Raw genomic sequence first — 7413 nt, forward strand, 5'->3', positions numbered from 1 at the left:
TCCATAGACAGGTTATGGGTGGTGTTTGGTATCGGGAATTAAATTGGAAATGTTGGTATTTGGAAAATATGTTTTCCTTCATATCTATAAAAATTGTCATATTTTGGATATTATGGTTGAATCTGCTAATGGAACCAAAGTGAAAGTTGTTAATGAAATATTTTCAGAGTTTGAATAATGGAGTATATCTCCTCTTTATTCAATGATGACTTTGGGTAGAATGAAATCTAATAGGCTTACTCAGTCGGGTTTTACTCGGTTGAGCGCCGATCGCGCTCCTCGGTTTTGGGGTGTGACACCCAAAGTGTTGGTATATGATTCTAAACCACTTTCTTTCAATTACCGATTGCATTTCATCAATTTTCATCCAAAAATCTAGGGTTTTCTTGGTAGAAATTGGGGATTTGGGTAGAGTTAGGTCTTTTTGTATAATTGGAATTTAGACCTTGATTTAGGGTCGTATTTCGAAACTAATTGCATATTCGGGCTCTTAGGTGAATGGGTATTCGGATTTTGTCCGAACCTCGAGTTTTGACCAAGTGGGCCCGAGGTCAATTTCTGGCTTTTTGGAAAAAATGATAGAAAACCTATAATTAAGTATTAGAGTTGAATTCTTTAGTACTTATTGATATTGTTAAGTTAATTATGGCTAGATACAAGTGAATTAGAGGCGAAATCTAAAGGGAAAGCGGTATTTGAGGCTTGAGTTTGGCCGTGGAATCCGAGGTAAGTGTTTGGTCTAACCTTAGCTTGAGGGAATAGGTGTTGTATCTTATTTGCTAAATATCGAGTACGACGTATAAGTGAGGTGGCGAGTATCTATACGTTGGTGTTAAGCATGCCCGTGGGTCTTATACTAGGATTGTTACAATTTCTATTATATACTGTCCGTGCTTAAATTGAAGGTTATCACTGTGGAGCAAGACTTGTGATAAATTCTTGGTAATTGACCATTTTCGCGTATTGGCTCAAGTTGAAGTTTATTTTGTGAAGTAACTGTTGAAACTAGGTTGGTTATAGATGATTCCCTTGTCGGGATAATATTGTTCTATTGTTAACTCTCTTGCCGGGACGGTATTGTTTTGAAGATATGGATAGCGAAGAAGAGTAGACTATTTCTTAGCTGGGAATACATTCAATGTCTGGTGGACTGATTGGTGGTGATCTTGTTACGTGTATATATTTGTCGATGCTATTGCTGCGTCACTTGTGCCTGTGTTCAAAGAAAAATTGTAAGTTTTGTTAGGGGAGGTTGGTTCGTGCCTTTGTCTGCTGGCCTTGCTATGCTGCGTTTTGGAGGTCTTGTTTGAGTTTCCCTGGGTAACACCTGACTGCTAAGGAAATGTAGTTTTCAAAAATATGCAATTATTGATAAAAATAGAGTTATTTAGAAACATATTGGAATATCAAATAATTTTAGATGAACTAGTAACTATAACACATTTCAGAGACATTACAGCTTTCTCATGTTAGAATTTTGAAGGTCCTTCTCAAAATTCTGCCCCAGTTTCTTAACCGATTTCTGACCATCTGGTATATGTTGGCATTGGCTGGACCTGATCCAAAATTTTGAGGGTCCTCCTCAAAATTCTGCCCCAGTTTTCGATCTTGGAAAAAATGAAAATTTTATTATGATATGACCGAACCCATAAGGTTGCATACATATCTCCTCTTAAACGGGAATCAGGTCAACCGTAATTCAATTACATCAAATGAGGAAATGCAAATAATCTAGGCATAGTATCTCTTGACTGCATCTAAATTAATTGGTTTTGGCCAGATTTCTCCATCCATTTATGTAAGTATGAGTGCTCCTCCTGTCAGTACCCTGTGAACCATGTACGGACCTTGCCAATTGGGAGAGAATTTACCTTTGGCTTCATCTTGATGTGGGAAGATCTTCTTCAGCACCAGCTGTCCTGGTGCAAATTGCCTTGGTTTGACCCTTTTATTGAAATCCCTAGACATTCTATTCTGGTAAAGCTGACTGTGACATACTACGTTAATCCTTTTTCCATCTATAAGGGCTAATTGTTCATAGCGGCTCCTTATCCATTTTGCATCGCTGAGTTCGGCTTCCTGTATAATCCTTAAAGAAGGAATCTCTACCTCGACTGGGATGACAACTTCAGTACCATAAACTAGCATGTAGGGGGTTGCCCTGGTTGATGTGCGATTGTAATGTGGTATCCCAACAGAGCGAAAGGTAGCTTCTCATGCCATTGTTTGTGATTTTATACCATCTTCCTTAGTATCTTCTTGATGTTTTTGTTGGCGGCTTCCATGACTCCATTCATCTGAGGTCTATAGGTTGCGGAATTCTTGTGCTTGATTTTGAAATTTTCATACATGGCTTTCATCAGATCACTGTTGAGATTGGCAACAATAATAGTAACGATGGACTCGGGAACTCCGAATCGGCAAACGATACGATCTCTGAAAAAGTCTGCGACGACTTTCTTGGTTACTGCTTTGTAAGATGTCGCCTCTACCCATTTTGTGAAGTAATCAATGGCTACTAGAATAAACATGTGTCTGTTTGAAGCAGTGGGCTCGATCGGACCGATGACATCCATTTCCCAGGCGGCGAATGGCTAAGGTGAGCTTGTGGCATTGAACTTGTTTGGCGGCACCGTTATCATATCGGCATGCACTTGGCATTGGTAGCATTTTCGGGCATACTGGATGCAGTCTGTTTCCATGGTCATCCAAAAATAACTGGCCTTGAGTATCTTCTTGGCTAAGACAAAACCATTTATATGTGGGTCGAAGGTCCCAGCATATATCTCCTCAAGTAACTTAGAAGCCTTTTTTGCGTCGACACATCTTAGCAGACCTAAATCAGGAGTTCTCATGTACAAATTTCCTCCACTGTGGAAGAAGTGATTGGACAATCTCCGGAGTGTGCATTTCTGAGTGTGGTTTGCATGCTCCGGATATTCTCCTTTCGCCAAATACTCCTTGATGTCATGGAACCAAGGTTTTCCATATGTTTATTCTTCAACATGAGCATAATACGCCGGCTGATTATGAATTCTCACTGGGATGGGATCAATGAAATTCTTGTCTGGATGTTGTATCATAGATAACAAAGTAGCCAATGCATCGACAAACTCATTCTGAATTCTGGGCACATGTCGGAACTCTATCTTCGTGAACCTCTTTCTCAATTCCTGCACATTGTGCAGATATGGCAATATCTTGGAATTCTTGGGAGCTCATTCTCCTTGTACCTGGTGCACAAGCACATCTGAATCACCGATTACCACCAGCTCCTGAATATTCATGTCGATTGCCATGTTGAGTCCTAGTATGAAGGCTTCATATTCTTCCATGTTGGTGGTGTAGGGAAACCTGAGTTTAGCAGATACATGATAATGTTGACCTGTTTTTGATACCAAAACTGCTCTGATGCCCACTCCTTTGAAATTTGCAGCTCCGTCGAAGAACATCCTCCAACCATCGTATACTTCGGTAATGTCCTCTCCTACAAATAACACATCTTCGTCAGGAAAATACATTTTCAAGGGTTCGTATTCTCCTCCCACCGGATTTTCAGCAAGGTGATCTGCCAATGCTTGTCCTTTGACCACCTTTTGAGTTATGTAGATGATATCGAACTCACTCAACAGTATCTGCCACTTGGCTAGCTTTCCAGTTGGCATGGGTTTATGAAATATGTACTTCAAAGGGTCCATCCTAGCTATGATATATGTGGTATAGGCACAGAAATAATTGTCACGACCCAAAATCTCACCTGTTGTGATGGCGCCTATCGTGGTACTAGGCAAGCCTCAAATCAATATCTCAACACAATAGAAATTTTAAGTAAAGGCGGAAGCAGTTAATATTAAATAAAACCTTTTAGAACAGAATATAATTTCAAAAGTACTAAACAATCCATCCCCAAAACCCGGTGTCACTGAGTGCATGAGCATCTAAATGATAACAATGTCCGACTGATAAAACGTTGTCTGAAATATAGAACAGTACAACATGAAAGGAAAGGAGAGTCAAGGTTAACGAACGCTATGCAGCTACCTCAATAGTCTCTTGAATCTGACTCCCCAATCAACAGCCACCATGACCAGAAGTGCCTGGATTTGTACATGAGGTACAGGAGGTAACGTGAGTACACCAACTCAGTAAGTAACAGAAATAAATAAGGAACTGAGAAGTAGTGACGAGCTATGCAAATACAGTTATCTCAATAACTTTCAATTTAACAGTTCAAATCTCATCAGTGCGTACTCAAGTAAACCAGATATCAAATATTCTAGAAATATGTACGACAAGGACACATAACAACTAAGTTCAGCAATTAACTGAAAACAAATACAGCCTCTCAAGGCAGCAGTCACTTAGCTCATCTCAACAGCTCAATCACTCGGCTCTCAGACCTCAATAATCATACTCAATAGGTACTTGCGTTCACTAGGAGTGTGCAGACTCCGGAGGGGCTCCTTCAGCCCAAGCGCTATAAACTACACGAACAACTCACGTGCTATAATAATATCTAGATCCGCACGGATAACTCACGTGCTGCACAGACAACTCACGTGCTATAATATAATATCTGGATCCGCACGGACAACTCACGTGCTATAGTATCAATAACCTCACACTTAGGCCCTCGGCCTCACTCAGTCACCAATCTCTCCAGTCTCTCAGGCTCTCGGAAATCATATAAACGGCCTAAACATAAGTAATATCATATATCAACAATGAATTGTAAGAGATGGAGGCATAATAAGCAAGAAAAGCTATGACTAAGTACAAAACAATAATTTAGCAGCTAATTCAGCAAGTACACGACCTCGCAGGTCTCAACAATGATCACATAAGGCCTAAACATGATTTCTAACATGAAGTACAATCAATTTCCATGAAAAACAGAGGAAACATATATTAAACAATAGGCTAATAGATTCCACAATCTCATGGGACGGACCAAGTCACAATCCCTACGGTGCACGCCCACACGCATGTCACCTAGCATGTGCGTCACCTCCAAAATAGTCATACGACATAATGTCTGGGGTTTCATACCCTCAGGACCAAATTTATAACCGTTACTTACCTCAATCCGAACAAAATCCTACTCTGAAATGCCTTTGCCTCTCAAATCGACCTCCAAATGCCTCGAATCTAGCCACAATAATTCGATTCAGTCAATAAAAAATATAAGAATTGATTCCACATGGAATTCAACATTTTCCATTAAAAATCCGCAATTTCACTAAAAATTTGTCTGTGGGGCCCACGTCTCGGCACTCGACAAAAATCACGGAATATGAAACCACATCCAACCACGAGTCCAACCATACAAATTTTACCAAAATCCGACAACAATTCGGCCTCCAAATCATTAAATGTCATTTTTAAATCCCTAGCCCAAATTCCCGATTTACACCTTAAAAACACGTAATCTATCTGGGATATTCAATAATTATTCAATAATATTGACTAACAATGATCACAAGGGACTTACCTCAAGAATTACCGTGATTTCTCGCTCAAAATTGCCATAATCCGAGCTTGGCAGTCAAAAAAATGATCAAAAATCGAACTGCTGGACTTAAAACTGTCCAGAATTTTCGTGTTTACTGTTCACACGTGTTACTGTACATGACTACTGTACACACTACTGTACATGGCTACTGTACACACAGGTGCGGTCACTGTTCACACATGCGAAAAAATGCAGAAGCTGCCCAGAAAATTTCAACAGCTAAATTCAAGTCCGAATTGATCTGTTAACCTTTCGAAATCCACCCGAGGCCCTCGGGACCTCAACAAAATACACCAACAAGTCCTAAAACATCATACGAACTTAGACGAAATCTCAAATCACACCCCAATTCAAACCTAATGAAACTAAGAGCGTCCAACTTCTATATTCGATGCAAAAACCTATCAAATCAAGTCCGATTGACTTCAAATTTTGCACACAAGTCATAAATGACATAACGAAGCTATGAAAATTTTTAGAACTAGATTCCGATCCCGATATCAAAAAGTCAACCCCTCCGGTCAAACTTCCAAACTTAAATTTCTTATTTTTGCCATTTCACGTCTATTTTAGCTACGGACCTCGAAATAAATATCTGGATACACTCCTAAGCCCGAAATCACCATATGGAGCTATTAGAATCATTAAAAATCCATTCCAGGGTCATTTACACATATTTCACCTTCCGATCAATTTATCCAACTTAAAATTTCTTCTTGAAGACTAAGTGTCTTAATTCATTTCAAAACCTCACCGAACCCAAACCAATTACCCCAGTGAGTCATATATCAACTCTGAAACATGAATTTAGTAGTAAATAGGGGAAAAGGGACTGTACTATTCAAAACGACCGGCTCGGTCGTTACATCCTCCCCCTTTTAAACAAACGTTCATCCTCGAACGGGTTTAGAAAAATACCTGGAGTCTCAAATAAGTGTGGATATTTGCTCCGCATCTCCTGTTCAGTCTCCCAAGTAGCCTCTCCGACTGGCTGTTCTCTCCACTGCACTTTCATTGAAGCTATGTTCTTTGACCTCAACTTTCGAACATGCCGATCTAAGATTGCCACTGGCTCTACATCACAAGTCAAATTAACATCCAATTGAACTGTACTGAAATCCAAAACAAGGGACAAATCCCCAATATATTTCTGGAGCATAGATACATGAAACACTGGATGAACACCCGATAGGCTAGGTGGCAAAGCAAGTTCATAGGCCACATCTCCGATCCTTTTAAGTATTTCAAAAGGTCCAATATACCTAGGACTCAACTTGCCCTTCTTCCCGAATCTCATAACGCCCTTCATAGGTGAAACCTTTAGCAGAACCTTCTCCCCTACCATGTAAGACACATTGCGGGACTTCCTTTCGGCATAATTCTTCTGTCTAGACTGCGCTGTGCGAAGCCACTCCTGAATAAATTAAGCCTTGTTCAAGGCATCCTGAACCAAGTCAATACCCAATAGCCTAGCCTCACCCAGCTCAAACCAACCCACCGGAGACCGACACCGTCTCCCATATAAAGCCTCATACGGAGCCATCTGAATGCTCGACTGGTAGCTATTATTATAAGCAAACTCTGCTAGCGATAGGAACTGATACCAAGAACCCCCAAAATCAATAACATACGCGCGTAACATATCATCTAATATCTGAATAGTATGCTCGGACTGTCTATCCGTCTGAGGGTGAATCTAAAATAATGGACACTGGCACCCCATGAAGGCGAACAATCTCGCGGATATAGATCCCTACTAACCGCTCCGAAGAATAAGTAGTGCCAACTGGAATAAAATGTGTGGACTTGGTCAACCTATCCACAATCACCCAAATGGAATCAAATTTCCTTGAAGTCCGTGGAAGCCCCACTACAAAGTCCATGGTAATACGCTCCCACTT

This window comes from Nicotiana sylvestris, chromosome 6, assembly GCF_000393655.2.
Source record: "Nicotiana sylvestris chromosome 6, ASM39365v2, whole genome shotgun sequence".
Lineage (NCBI taxonomy): Eukaryota > Viridiplantae > Streptophyta > Magnoliopsida > Solanales > Solanaceae > Nicotiana > Nicotiana sylvestris.